This window comes from Trachurus trachurus (assembly GCF_905171665.1).
Source record: "Trachurus trachurus genome assembly, chromosome: 9".
Taxonomy (NCBI): Eukaryota; Metazoa; Chordata; class Actinopteri; order Carangiformes; family Carangidae; genus Trachurus; species Trachurus trachurus.
Genome location: NC_139895.1, coordinates 4,269,861 through 4,286,284, shown reverse-complemented (window position 1 = coordinate 4,286,284; position 16,424 = coordinate 4,269,861). Strand labels below are relative to the sequence as shown.

General features: G+C 38.1%; 1 long non-coding RNA gene across 1 annotated transcript in view; it reads left to right on the top strand.

Annotated features, from left to right (window-relative positions):
* Window positions 1-2,831: 2,831 nt before the first annotated feature.
* Window positions 2,832-16,424, top strand: part of LOC310991392 — a 276,237-nt gene continuing 262,644 nt past the window's right edge. The window contains exons 1-2 of the long non-coding RNA XR_014595615.1: window positions 2,832-2,927; window positions 6,492-6,571. This is a non-coding gene — a long non-coding RNA (uncharacterized lncRNA). The remainder of the gene's footprint in view (window positions 2,928-6,491; window positions 6,572-16,424) is intronic.

The window sequence follows — 16,424 nt, the reverse complement described above, 5'->3', positions numbered from 1 at the left end:
CAAGACACATTTCTACGGCTAACAAATAACCAGAAAAAAGGAGAAAAAGTGCATACATAATCAACGTTATATGAGCAAAATGAACAAAAGTGAGAAAAAAATAGAGAGATAAAAAACAAAGTGATTCAGTAACAAATAGAGACAATAGAAATGAGGTACAAAAAATTAATTAATTGAAATCATAAAAGGACAAAGTAAGGATGTGGGATATGGAAAGAGCGAAAGAGAGAGAGAGGAAAGAGCCATCAGTTCTATACACTGATCAGGCCTAGTTGACTAAATTAACATGTGAGCTCTTTCTTCATCAGTGGTGATGACTGAATCTGTGCATTTCTTTTCTTTACAGAGACGCGTACACACTCCAAGATGTTTGGTAATGGACTTTTCTGTTCTGTTCTGTCTGTTCTTTATTATTTAATTAACAGTTTAGGATTAAAAGATCAGACAGGAGACGACAGCAGCCTCAGATTCATCAATGACAGACATGTAACTTTATGAATCCTGTCTCTTCAGCTCAGAGTCAAACTGCTGACTGTCTCTGTCTCTGTAGAAACATGGAGGCTTCAACACTCACTGCACTTCATCCACAACTTTAACCTTCTTTCTCTTTATAGTGAAGGAACAGTCCAAAGACGTCATTGAAGCTTTCTAGGACTCCATGTTCCTGCAGGACGGACCAACACCAACAGTTCAACAGCTGCTGCTGAATGTAACAATCTGCTGTCTGGACTCTGACATTTAAACTCACATCTATCATTTATGTCTTTTCACTCTGTATCCATGTGGTAATTGTTGGTAGTGGTGCTGGGGGGTGGGGGGTGGGGGGGTAATCTAGTTCTGTATTATTAATGTGTCATAACATTTTGTAGAGGACGGACTGATGTAACATTTTCAATTAACCCCACTAATGCTTTGCTTAATTTTGCATACATTTATAAATAAACCATGTTATGAACTATTTTCTCTTTGATTCTGTCTGTGACTGAGTTGATTGACTGAAACAGCTGATTGCAGTTCCAGTGACTTCAGTAACAACCAGTGTTGAGGAACATGAAGCTCCACTGATCAGCTCCAGTTTTAAACTCAACAACAGCGCCACCTAGTGGCTCAATGAGAGGAGAACTGGTTCTGTCCTGAGCCCCGACACCAGCTCATTAAAGCGACACTAAGGAACTTTTCAACCTTCATAAAATATTTTCATAACTTTTGTGATGATACATCGACTTACAACAAGTTGAATGACACCTCTGTCATGGCCTGAGGGGGTCTGTATCTCTTTCTCTGGCACTAAGCAGCTTTGAGGAGCATGGTAGGAACCCTGCTCTCACGCTAGTGTTCATGGGAAATGGAGTCTTCCTTCACTTTCACTTTTGCGAGTCACAACAAGGAGGGAGCAGGCAAAACAGCACTTTAGCAATGGATTATGTTTGTGTTTTCACTTTGAAATGATCCACTGGAAACAGAAACTTAGTTTTGATGTCTTTTGTTAATTTTAATGCAGGATATTTACAGGGCTTCACGCTAGTGTTCATGGGAAATGGAGTCTTCCTTCAGGCAAAACACTTCCGCTTTGGTCCACAGGCGCCGCCAAACTCAACCAAAACTGAAAGTTCTTTAGTACTGCTTTAAAAACCACTTCAGTTCTCTACACACTGACATTAATAAACTATAAAAAGCTTCACTCCCTCTGTTGTCTTCACACTCATCAGTGCAGCTCCAGACTTATTGTTGTTTTTGCTTTGTAGTCCAAGTGTGATTTAATGATTCATAAAACATGTTGTAATATTGCTGCTGGTGGTTGAAGGAGAACTTTGATGTGATGGAACCAGACGACACTTTAATTGTGTCAATCAAAAATGAGAAAGTGATGATATGTTTATATCCAAAAGGTCAAAGGTCAACCTTACTGCCACAGTGTTCCACAGAGACACCTCTGACCTTTATTCAGATGAGATAAAATACACATTACAAACTACACATTTCACTTTCATTGTTTCTGGTTGGATTCAGTTTGAGGACAAAGTTTAAAGAAAAGTCAAAGAGAGACGATGTGAAACAGTCAAACTAATGGAAATGAAAACTTGAAACAAGAAGGGAAGTTTCCATTAGCAATGAAATGATTATGAGATAAAGTGATTTATGTATTTATTTCACTTATTTACAGTAATAGACTCAAAGTCAAAATGAGTACATTTATATTAGAAATGTTCACTTAAATATATATTTTTTTCATATTTAATTTCATAGTGTTGCAGCTGGTGGTTGATGTGATGTAACCCTCCTAATGTAATAGGACACTTTACTGCTGTCAATCAAAATGATGAAGTGATGATATTTAATATCCAAAGGTCAAAGGTCTACTCCACTATAACGCTGTGACACTTCAGGTCATTATAATAAAGGCTTTTACTCTGAAAGGAAACGTTGACCATGTTTCCTGTAACTGAGGAATAAAACAAACAGGAGTTTGGTGATTTTAGTTTTTATATAAATGTAAGAAAAACAGTCAGTTTTCTGTTGTTTGAAGAGAAACTGTAATAAAATCTGATGAGAGATCCAGCAGTCTGCAGGATTTAGAGAGAAATCTATAAAAGGTGGAAACACAACAGGGATCAAGAGAAGAAGGGAAGACTTTTATACATCATCCAGAACACAGGGAAGAGGAGACATTCATCAGCAGACTGAAGAGAAACATCCAGACAGGGATGAGCGATGGAGGCAGAAACAACAAACTGTAGAACATGAATATTTCTCCCCAGTAGGAGGCAGTAGTGCAACATCCTGGATGCTATTTATAATAAACACAACAGAAAAGAATGCAAGAGGGTCTGGTTGCAGACCTCCAGCGTCAGCTGCTGCTTCCAGTCTCCACTTCACTTTCACTTCTGAGCCTCGGTCGGTGCCTGTGGTGACGCAGTTTATATCTGGTGAGTAAACTCAACAAAAACAGATGTAAAGACGTAGTTACAGTGAGTGAAAAGCTTCTGTTTGTGTCCTGGATGTTTCATAGAGATACTGTAATTATTCAACAGTTATAGATTTACATCATTTATTGAATATTGATATATTGATAACCCTTGGCTGTGTGTAGTTCAGGTTCAGGTTGTTTGTGTCTTTACTGAGACGTTAGATGAACCAGTGTGTTGGACTGAACCAGGGGACTGACAGCTTTAAGAAAACATCATTAACAGGTCTTTTGATGACGCTGCTGATGCTGACCACCATCTTTGTTTTGATCTGATAACAGAGGCCTGTCACAGTGTGGTTAGTTCTATAGGTGTAACGGAGGTCTCGGTCACATAGCTACATTAGGTTTAATTAACAACATGAACCACAACCAACACTTTACCCTCTTTAAACAGTCTGTCTCTGTGCTCCACTGTGAAGAACAAGTCTGTTTAGTAGCAGGGGCGTAGCACCAAATTCTGGGCCCCGTACACTTGTAATGTCAGTGGGCCCCTATCCATGCCAGTGCATGCGTGTTTCCGTCGGGTGGGGGGGTAAATTCATTCAAAATAAAAACATCACACAAAAAAAAAAAATCTGGATTTTCATGGGCCCACTACCACGCCCATGAGTGTTGGTCAGTTGGCCTCCTGTGAAGCCTCAGACAGACCATGAGTTACACTTAGGGATGCACGATAGTTATCGGTCCGATAATTATCGGCCCGATATCAGGAAATTATGACGTCATTTCGATGAATCCGATATCATAAACTTATCGGCCCGATAAGATTTATTATATATTTTTTGTCAGCACTGCGGTATGGGTCGTTTTTTTTTTTTTACCAAGCGCTCTCACTCAGAGCGCTCTGCTCTACTCCTGCATGAGACCTGCGGCCTGCAGTGAATGCTGCGTTCAAGTGGGCTCCCTATAATTGGAAAAACAATTTTCTGACTGAAATCAGAATAGTCCCTCATTTCGGAAAACAACTCGTCAACTCGGTCATAATTTTGGTAGTTGCCGACTTGACTTGACTGATCCAAATTACCCTTATTACACATAAACCATAGAAATATGAACATAAAAAGGTCTGAAGAACGGCTCGCAAAACGGGAACTGGGAACTTCTGTCAACACGTGAACGCAGCACAACGTGCGTACTACTGGGTTTGTAAACACACAACATGACGGCGCTAATGTGGGACGGTAATAAAGAAGACAGTTCGCTGGATATCTGTAATAAATGTTCCAAGGAAGCTCCACGAGGAGGGAAAATAGCACGAGCAAACCTGGTCAGTCACCTGCAACATGACCGTCGCTCGACGGAGTTTTTAAAGCTACGAGGACGATAGTTCACTGCTCCTCAAACTGTGACTGTCTGTAGGCTACCAAAAGCCCATCATATTTAAGGTCTACTCTAACAGTAATGTAGTAAAAAAAGAAGAAAAAAAAGCTTAACTGTATTATGTACAGCTATAATAGCCTAATATATCGGTAATAAAAAAAATATATATATAAGTTGTAAAAATGTAATGTAGTAGCTAGAATAAAATAATAATAATGATAATAATAATTAAAATGATGTTGTATTGATAACCCCCCACCCCACCCCCATCGCTCGGTGGGCCCAAAACTGATATCTTTGAAAAACGGTATTTGTCTTAGGCAAACAATGTGATCTGAAAGTATCTAGGATGTCTTCTACTGTTGCTTTCTCATCCTGTTTCAAGGGGACGTTCGGAATAGCGGTGTTTCAGAGTGGGGGGGTGGGGGGTTTGGGACAGCGGTGTGTCGGACTGCAGGTGTGTCTGAATGGAGAGCTGTCCCCCGTTATACACAGGACTTGGGTCACGTGGGCACTGGGGATGATTCCTGTAGATAGAAGGAGCTGAATCACCTGCTCTGTGGGAGGAGAGAGGCGAGTGGAGGAAGTCTCAGTTTTATTGACCGCTTTTGTTCAGTTTATTGATGGTTTACATATTCGCCACCAGGGTACAGTACACGTCACGTCTTCCATGAAACCTCTACCAGCAGCAGTGTGACACATAAAACATACAGGACCTGATCTCATCCTCTCACATGACTCTTAAATGACAAGTTGTTACAGTAATATAGCCACTTTAAAATACTATGCTGTGGACTTTGACTCTGATTCAGGTAAAACTCTTTACTGTTCACTTAAGAGTGATAACCAGTAGCCTATATTCCTTCTCTCAGTGTGACCTGCAGAACCTGTTGACAAGCAGCTTTAATCTGGTGAGTAAACTCAACAAAAACAGGTAAAAAGACTTAAAGTGAGTGAACGTCTGTTTGTACTGTAGTTATAGAGTTGATCATTATGAAACTGTGGACTGTTTGGTAGACTTTTCTATTGTGTTAACTTCCTGGAGCGTGGACCTCTCCACTGCTAAAACTAGTGGATGAATAAAGAAGCAGCTGTGTGTGACAGTGAAACATCAGTGTTGAACACTGTCTCTACATGTAACGATGGATCAGATCCAGGACGTTTTCTGAGTGACAGCTTGGATTTAATAGTTTCAGGAGGTTTCACTTTGCTACTGAAACCTCTGGACCTTTACTCAGGTTCAACCTTCAATATGTGACATTTAGCTGTAATCAAGTAGATTTACATGAAGGTTTTGGGGGAAGCTACTTCTGATGTTCAATTTCAGTTTCAATTTATTTGCTTATGGAGGACAATGTACAACATTCAGCACTCCCTCCAAGGGGATGCGGCTGTACCCAATTGCAGCATTAGGCTGATTTCCATTGCTAGTCCCCCTGCCAGATGTTATTAGGCACAGTCCCTTAAAAGAAAATCACCATGTTCACTAGGGTGTGGTCTAGGTCTAGGTCTAGTTTCACTTTTGAGCTTCGGTCCCTGTTGTGGGGCAGTTTCAGCCTTTTACTTTATTGTGTGTTTAATCATTAACGTGACAAAAGTGAAAAAACCAACATGCACATCCAATCGAAACGTCATGTGTTAATAAATTATATCCTATTTGCACTGGAGCTACTTTCCTCATTAACGTGATCCACAACCAACATTTAGGCCTTCTGCCTTTCAAAAATGTGTCTACATGCTCCACTGTGAAGAGCAAAGAATTATGTTTTAGCTATATGTAAAACCACAGCCTATTTCTCTTTTTTTTAATGTTTAGTGAGTTTCCTCCTGTTGGTCAGTGTTTACTGGTAAGCCTCAGACAGACCATGAGTTCCACTGAAGGAAGTTTAGATGATTATCTCTAGAAACAGCTCAGATCTCCTCTGGACAGCAGCTCTGATGCTGAGGACACTAAGGATCAGAGTCTGACACATGATCAACTACATCAGTTTTCTGGAGGTTAGCAGGTTGGAAGCTAACAGGCTAACAGGCTAGGAGGTTAGCAGGTTGGAAGCTAACAGGCTAGGAGGCTAATGTTGTAACACAGAACCCGTTTCTATAATGAATGTGCTCTCAGTGACAGTGTGCTAATGTAAAGAGTAAATGTTGCTGAAGTAGCTCTACATATATCACATACTAAAATGTTGCTTTTGTTTACAATCAGAAAACAACCAGTGAGGTTTTTGGAAAACGAGTTGAACATGGGGAACGAGAACCAGATCCAGAGTCCTAAACCTGATCCCGGTGAGTTCATAGAATCCGTCTAGAGAAGTTTGACCCCACAGCAGCCATCTTGGCTCTGACCCCAGAACAGTGTTGTCACTACAATCTAATCTAGATCGACTGTGTTGGATCAGATCTGATTTCAAATCAAAATTTATGTTTGAATCTGAATGGAACTGGACAGTCAGAACTACACTGCTGTTTAGTCAGATTCACATTTATAGATTTTATCTTCAGGATTGAACACAGCAATAAATTCATATGTGCTCTTTGTTCTGCCTCTTACTGTGGCAGCAGATCTGAAACTCATGAGGATCAGCTCACTGTGAGGGAACAGAGTTTTATTTACATTAAATAGAAACATATAATATGAATTAATAATTAATATATGTATGTGCCACAGTGACATATTTAAAGGTGAGTCAAGTCACAACGATTCTGCTTAGGGACACACACATGAATGAAACACACACACGTAACATGATGTGTTCTCAGTCAGGAGGGAACAAACGCTCTGTTGTTTTTACTTTGATCATTCTTCATCTCATTAAACTGTGGGATTTACTAATAACTGATTAAAAATAAATACATGTGTGCACTTTCTTCCTCTTCAGTAGTCGTGGTAATGACTGGATCTGTTTATTTCTCTACATAGGTTCAACTAACAGATCTAATGGACATGACCGACCTGACAGTGAGTTAAACTGAACTGAGTCACAACTGTTCTGTTGTTTCATCACATCTGAAACTTTACAGTTGAAACTGTGGGATTTAATCAGCTCATTAAAACACCAATTCATTGATTTTAAATGATCATTTGTTCTATTTCTTCTTCAGTGGTAATGACTGAATGAATCTGTGTAATTCTGTCTTCACAGTGAGAGATGGTCCAAAACTCATCCTGGCTGCTGCAGGTAACTACACTGATTTTCACCTGTTTTAATGATTAAATATTGTGAAAGAACACGTATGTAATAATGTAGTGAACAAAAAAGTGTTAAACAAACCAGAATATGTTTGGTCAACAGATATAATATAATAGTTTTAAGGAGGAATTTCTTTCCTCCTTAATGTTTTTGAGTCTGGTTCTAAATGAACGTGTGCTCTTTGTTCACAAGACTACTCTCTCCCATTGATCTAATCTAGATCTACTGTGTCACAACTTTGTTCAGATTAAATGATGTTTGAATCTGAATGGAACTGGACAGTCAGAACTACTCTGCTGTTTAGTCAGATTCACATTTATAGATTTTATCTCCAGGATTGAACACAGCAATACATTCATATTAAATATAATGTGTAGTTGTGTCTCTTGATCTGAAACTCATGAGGCTCATCACACTGAGAGGAAACAGAGTTCACATTAACTTTGATCTGTTCTCTGGGATTACACTCAGATTGTTCACAGTGTTCAGATTAAAACAGTCAGAGGAATCACAGGAAGGACAAACTGCTACCATGAAGTGCACAATGACTAAATGTTGTGGAGGTTGAACTGCAGAAATAAAATGACCTCACTTTGTTCTTGCAGCCGTGGTAGGGGCAGCAGTGGTCTCACCTGTTTGTGGAGCAGGAGGTAACAGATTTCACATTCATTTTGTCATTTTGATCTATTCTCTGGAATTACATTCAGATTAAACTGTTTAGATTAACTCTTAATTTCTAACTTTACTAGACACATAAAAGAGCAGTTTAATCAGTGTTTTAATTCTGATTTAAATATGTTTGTGCTCTTTCTTCTTCAGTGGTAATGACTGAATCTGAATGAGGAGGAACTTTGCGGCTAAAAGAGTGTTACAGAGTTTTTTTTTTTATCTGTTCTTTATGATTTAATCCAGATCAAACTGAGTTCAGATTAAATCAGTTATAGATAATCTAACATTCTACTGACCAGTAGAGACGACAGCAGCCTCACATCCATCAATGACAGACATGTAACTTTATGAATCCTGTCTCTTCAGCTCAGAGTCAAACTGCTGACTGTCTCTGTCTCTAGAAACATGGAGGCTTCAACACTCACTGCACTTCATCCACAACTTTAACCTTCTTTCTCTTTATAGCCGGTTCCAGTTCCAAGGTGGCCACCATAGATTTCTAGGACTCCATGTTCCTGCAGGACGGACCAACAGCAACAGTTCAACAGCTGCTGAATGTAACAATCTGCTGTCTGGACTCTGACATTTAATCTGACATCTATCATTTATCTTTTAACTCTGAATCCAGGTGATAATTGTTGGTAGTGGTTTATTTCTTTTCACTCTGGGGGTGGATTGTGTGTGTCATCTGGTTCTGTATTACTAATGTGTCATGAATCACATTTTGTAGAGGATGGACTGATGTAACATGTTTTCCACTTAACATCACTTGCTAAAGCTTTGCTTAATTTTACATAAATGTATAAATAAACCATGTTATGAACTATTAATGTGTCTTTTTCTTTTCATTTTGTTTCATTGCCAGTGGTTCTGTCTGTGACTGATCTGATTGACTGAAACAGCTGATTCCAGTTCCAGTGACTTCAGTAACAACCAGTGTTGAGGAACATGAAGCTCCACTGATCAGCTCCAGTTTTAAACTCAACAACAGCGCCACCTAGTGGCTCAATGAGAGGAGAACTGGTTCTGTCCTGAGCCCAGACACGCTCATTACGTAAAAACCACTGTCGTCCCTGAAACCACTTGCTAAAGCTTTGCTTCATTTTGCATACATTTATAAATAAACCATGTTATGTGCTGTTAATGTGTCTGTTTCTTTTTTTCCCCCAAATCCTTTATTTTATTTTATTTTTTGCAAGTGGTTCTCTTTGTGTGACTGATTAATAGTGACCGACAAGGGCAAACGCACTGCAAACAGCCAAACGCTGCAAACACAGAAATGATGCAAAACCAAAAACACACAAACACATAAAATAAATGCAATTGAAAACACTGCAACAGAAATTTGCTGCAATCACAGAAACAATCGAGAAGCAAACCCACGAAACAAATGTGAAATGAAAATGCAGCAAATACCAAAACACAAAAGCCTCAAACCAACTACAAGAGAGAAATGCTGCAACTTCACTAAATGGAGGGAAAAGACTTTCTTACATCAAAATGAGTTTTTTCATTCTGTCTGCCACAGGCTGCTACTTCTTCTTATATGGAAGAAGGACTAAACTGAGCACATACAGAGTCAATCAGGTGATTCATTACTTGTTCCTGATTGGAGGAATTGGAAGTGTTACAACTGACATGTTCCAACCATCCCCAGTCTCTCCTACTAGAGCCAAACTGGTTGTTTTTATGTTTCCATGAAAAGCCTTGTTTCACCTTATTAACCTACTTACTGCTCCACAATATTAATGAACCAGTTTTTTAAATGTAGTATTTAAATCCATTGTATCTCAGTTATTGTAAGATGCAGAATGAAAAAGCATGTAGTTTATATTGCAAATATATAATTATAGTAAATGAAGAATTGCTCAACAGTTGATTTAGTTCAGATAAAACAGGTAAGTGTCAACCACAACAGATGTTCCATGTACAGACCTTTACACAAGTATACTTTTTCATTTCACCATTAATACACAAACATTTAGCAGCGTGTACTCTGATAATGATCCTTCTGTAGATCGTCCTCAGGTACAACCTGGAACATGTGACATTTAAATCCTCTGTTCAGCTCAGGTTAAGAAATACTTTCACTTTGGAACTTTGTGACAGGCTTTTTTTTAACCTGGTGAGTAAACACACAGTTGTTCTTTGTACAAAATAATTAATTATTTAGTAAAATCACAGGAAGTGTTCTGGATGAGATGAGTTTTTCTCTTGTTAATAGTTTTTAGAGTTTGCTCAGCTCCAGTCAGCTGTCAGTCTGCCCATCACTGTGTGGTTACCTGTCATACTTATTTTATTATTTACATGAACAACTCAGGAGTACAACACTGGGGAATGCAAAGAACTGGGATTTGTATTTAAAATCACAGTTGGACCGTTTTTTTCTATTTCTGTTTTGTGTGTTTTTGAGTTATTTTCCATGTTTTTCTTTAGACATTTCCATCAGACAGACAAAGTTCACACTGAGCTGTGTTAAGGAAGTGTTGGATGATTTTATATAGAAACTTCCCAGTATATTCTCTAGACAGTGAAACAAACCCAAGTCTCTTCACCAGGAGAGTCCTGGTTCAGAGCCAAAGTCAGAAAGGTGGAACCAGTTTAGTTTTCAACAACAGAGGAATGATGCAGGAACACTGAGGCAGGAAAACCGGTTCCAGCGCTCTACATGACCGATTATAACCTGATGAACAATTTTAGATTAACACATGCAGGAGTGGTTTGTGGTGTCACAAACAAGATCAGTAGCAAGATCAGGCTAGCAGGCTGAGAACTAACACGGTGGAGGCTAGCTGAGTGTTTTCCTGTCGTAGACATCCACACTGAGAACATTTGATCCTCTGAATGATCGACTCTTTTATGAACAGTTTTCACAGCTTGTGATCAAGAAGAAACAGTGAAGTCATGGAAAACGATCTGAACGGGAGGAGCCAGGTGCCCATCATCACACTGGATAAAGGTGAGCTCGTGTCCAAATCATTAGCTTATATCCAGTTTCTGAATGTAGTGTTTTAACCGTGTGACTTAAAACACCAGTTAATTAATTGTAATCAAAACACCTTTATGCTCTTTCTTCTTCAGCGGTAATGACTGATGATCCAGAGGCTGAAAGGTGTCGCTGGAGCTGTAAGACATTTAGCTTCAATTTTGATCTGGTTCAACATTTTTGGCAAATTGGCCCATTGCCATAATCCCTATAGTCATAGCAGTAGGTTTGTTACCTTTAATTGTCGGTGCGAGCTGTTTTTAGAACGGCGGAGCAGAGCCGTGAGCTGCTCAGAGCTACGCTATGGAGGCTCATTATGGGATTTCTTGGTTTCCCTCATCAAACTCATCGAATACACAATCCAACAACTCCAAAACGCTCTGGTGGACAAGTTGTGACCTGCACATTCACCACGTTATGAGATAATAACACAACGTTACCAGACAGAGTTGTTTTAGAGGGAAATTCATGCAAAACTGCTGATGCACGTTGCCTTCAGGGACAGTTTTTCATCAAGCAGTCTCTGCATTTACCTCTATGACTATAGGGATTATGGCAATGGGCCAATTTGCCAAAATGTTGAACTATCCCTTTAAGGATTAAATCAAAATGTTTTTATGTGTCTTTTTTAAATTTTTATCAAATAATGAATAAAGCTCATCTACTATTCAGACATCATGAACAGAACAGGTTTGGATCAACAATACATTTATGTACTCGCAGCAGCAAAAGTGAATCAGTTCAAACTGAGTTTAATTGAACTGAGAGGATTTAATCAACTTAAAAGCAGAGCAGCAGGTAGTGACTGAATTCATCTGTGTTTCTGTGTTTTTACAGTAAAAGATGATCAACAATCCAGGAGCAGTTTGGATGGAGCTTCACGACCCGACTTTGAGTTTATGATTTTTAAGTCTGGTGACACAGTGGTGTGGTGGTCATGACTTCATTAATCTGTATATTTCTGTTGTTTACAGTGACAGATGATCCCGACCACACACACACTCACTGCAGCAACACTGGTTCACTGAGACCTGACAGTGAGTTTAACTGGACTGACTCACAACTATTCTGCAGTTTGATCACATCTGATTAACATTTATAATAGGGCTGGGACGATATGCTTTTCTCCCGATTCGATTCTTCTACGATTTTTTGGATGGCGATTCGATTTAAATTGCGATTCTACGATATTGCCGATTCTCTCGATTTTTAGGTTTTTAACATTTTTTTTAACATTTATCTGCACACAAATACTGTAGGAGCCTATAAATTAACATACTCCATTATAAAGTGAACTTAAACCCTTTTTAAAACCTGTACTTGTAAAAAAGGATAACAAATGCACATTGCACAATATTTTTTTAAAAATTAAAAAAAATTAAAAAGAAGAAAAAAAATCGATTTAAAAATCGTCAAAAAAGATATCGCGATATTTATGTGAATCGATTTTTTCTCCCACCCCTACTTTATAACCTTCTTTGTTTTTACCAGTGAGGATCCTGACCAGGAGCTCTTCTATAGGGAAATATGAAGCTGATACCAGAGAGAAAACTGAAGAACTGAATGAACTAAACAGCATCAGAGACCAAACAAACAATCAGCCACCAGCAGCTGCTCAGTGGAAAGGCATCGACAACTGACCATCCACTCTTTCCTTCCATAGAATCTAACCCATAACTCATATTTGATCATCAGTATGTTACCATGTAATTATTATTGATAAGGAGTAGGTGGTATGGATGAAGCCGTTTCCCACAGTGAGCTGTCTGACATTTTATTAGGGAATATTGTTTTGTACAGTTGTGACTTTAAAGGTCAGGAAACACTTTTATATTTTGTTCATTTTCATGTACTGTATATATTGTTTTATTTGTTAATTATATGTTTTGTCTATGGCTGCCAGGAGCTGGTTTCTACTGATGTGTCTCTCTTTTCTACTAAATATTTTTACTTTATAATGTAAAAATGATTTGTATTGATGACTTGTTTGTAATAAATTGTACATTTTATAACATTGACATTGGTGGTTGGGAGAGTAATTTGATCACTTGTATTTTCCTTATCAATATCAGAGAAAGTGAGGGGTTTGGTGTCAACATGCCCCTCCCCTCCAAAACAAAGAGGACACTTTACTGCTGTCAGTCAAACATGATGAAGTGATGATATTTTATATCCAAAGGGTCAAAGGTCAACTCCACTTTCTCTATTCTGACCTTTAGTCAAGGCTTTTACTCTGAAAGGAGACTTTGACCATGTTTCCACTTGGGAAAAGAATCCAAACATCACACATGTTTTTCACCAGCAGCTGTTTAATTGTTTCTGGTTGGATTCAGTTTGAGGACAAAGTTTAAAGAAAAGTCAGAGATCTTCTCCTGACAGGAAGAGTCAGGTTTTAACAGAGACGACGTGAAACAGTCAAATTTCTGTAAATTGTAAAATGTAACCCTAACTCTACATAAACTCTGACAAAGATTCATAAAGGGAAGTTTCCATGAGATAAAGTGATTTGTGTTTATTTATTTCACTTATTTAATAGACTCAAAGTCAAAATGAGTACATTTATATTAGAAATGTTGAAGTTCTCATTTTTTTAAATGATATTTCATAGTGTTGCAGCTGGTGGTTGATGTGATGTAACATTCCTAAAGTAAGAAGACACTTACTTGATGATATGAAAATGATAATATTTTATGATGATATTTTATATCCAAAGGTCAACTCCACTCTCACAGTGTGAACCCTCAGGTCATTAATCAAGGCTTTTACTCTGAAAGGAGACTTTGACCATGTTTCCTGTAACTGAGGAATAAAACAAACAGGAGGTGGTGATTTTAGTTTTCATATAAATGTAAACACTCAGTTTTCTGTTGTTTGAAGAGAAACTGCAGTAAAATAAATGAAAATAAATCATAATCTTTTTATTTATTCATTTTTTACTTTTATCTCCAGACATTTTGGTTTTAATACACAAACTAAGAAGGCAGAACAAAACGTGATGAAAACACATCCATGTGTGTGTGTGTTGTCGATGGTCTACAACTGGACTGATGGATTGTAGGAGTTATTTTCCCCCAGTAGGAGGCAGTAGTGCAACATCTTGACGCTGTTTACACCCACAGAGGGAATGAGGAAACATTTTACTTTCACTTGTGGACATTTACCTGTGGTGACGCAGTTAAACCAGGTGAGTAACAACGACAACAACAGAAATAGATATAAAGACGTAGTTACAGTGAATGTCTGTTTGTGTCCTGGATGTTTAATAAAGTTAATTATTCAACAGTTTAGATTGACATAATTTATTAATTATTGATAGATCGATAACCCTCGGCTGTGTGTAGTTCAGGTTCAGGTTGTTTGTTTCTTTACTGTGATGTTAGATGAACCAGAGTGTTGGACTGAACCAGGAGACTGACAGCTTTTAAGAAAACATCATTAACAGGTTATTTGATATGTTTTTACTTTAGAAACTGTTTGGGTTCATTTTAAGTCAAGTTGCACCTTTGTTTCCTTGTTTTTGTAGCAGCTGTCCGCCATCTTTGCTTTGATCTGATAACAGAGGCCTATCGACATGTGTTTACTTATATTGAATGTTTAATCATTACAATGAACCACAACCAACATTTTACCGTCTTTCAACAGTCTATCTTTGTGCTCCACTGTGAAGACAGAAATATGTATTTTTCTCACTAGTATTTGTTGAGTTTCCTCCTGTTGGTCAGTGTTTCTGTGAAGCCCTTAGACAGACCATGTTCCCTCTGAGCTGAGTTACACTGAAGGAAGTTTAGATGATTCTCTATAGAAACACCTCAGGATTAAACATAAAGTAATTGTTGCTGAAGTAGCTTTATATATAGTACAGTAGTATGTAGTACATACTGTGAAAAACCAACCTGTTAAAACCGGTTGTCCTCCATCATCAAACAGCAGGATTCTTTTTATTCTGAAGTTGTTTTAAAAATACGAAACAATGTGATTCCCATCATGTGATTTAGACTAAAGTAGGACAGTGCATACTAATGTACAATTTGTGATGTGCACATCACGTCATGTAAATATGCCGGATTTAGCTCAACGCTAATTTCCATCCGTAGTCCTCACATTAAAAGACGGACAGACATACCATACAAAAAGATAACAATAGGAAGCTACCTGCATAAGTATGGAGAACCATAATATTAGCAGCAGTTACAACAATAAGAAAACAGATAGCAACCTGCATAAATATAGGAGAGGACAGAGTACTAGCAGCATTTATATTAGTAAAAGATATGAAATAAGAAAACAGATAACAATGCCGTGCAGCGCTGCACGGCATTGTTATCTGCATAAATGTAACGTAACTTCTGACCCGTGAACTCGTACCAGATCGAACTGGTACGACTTCACAGGTCGGAAAAACAGGAGTTAAGAGAATAACAACAGGAAGTGAAACTGACAACAATTTAAATTTAATTACAGTACAATGTTGTTGTGTGAACGAACAGCTCCATTAATTTTATGAACATGAAGAAAACTCTGTGTTTTCTTTACAGGTTAGAACAAGGAAGCAAATGAGAATATAACAAACTGACGATGGGCCTGTTGGGTGAGTTCATATGAAGAATATCCAGATCTTTAAAGGGATAGCGTAAGTTTAACCCATGGACTAACGCACCGTAATACAGAGTTAGGGACAACACATCTTTGCTAAAGTTGTTGCAACTAGAGAAGCTAGCGGTCAGCAGACTTTGATCTCTCGAGGGGGAGGGTCTAACTCTTTGTCACGGTGCGTTAGACCACCAGGGGTTCCCAAACTTTTCCATGCCAAGGCCCTCTCCCATGGTATGCATTTTGGGCTGTAAGCTCAACAAAATAACCTGCCCCATTTTTAAAAATGCCCGCAATTTTTAAATCCCGTCTTAAAACGTACCCTTTTACCCAATACTTTGATTAAACTAACTTATTTTAGCATTTTCCTCTGGTGTTTTACTATTGTTTTATTGACTGTCATTATTGTAAACAAACTTTTAACTTTAACTTTTCCTCTGGTGTTTCTTCGAATGTTTTTTTATTTATCTGTTGTTATTATTGTACTTGTTTTTATTGGAAAGTGTATTGAGACCATGTACCATGGTGATTTTGCACTTTAAATGATAAATTGATTGATTGATTGATTGATTGATTGATTGATTGATTGATTGATTGATTGATTGATTGATTGATTGATTGATTGATTGATTGATTGCTTAACAATTGCCTAAGGGCGCTGGGCTGCCTCACAGTTAAGAGGTTGATCATTTGTAATTGGTAA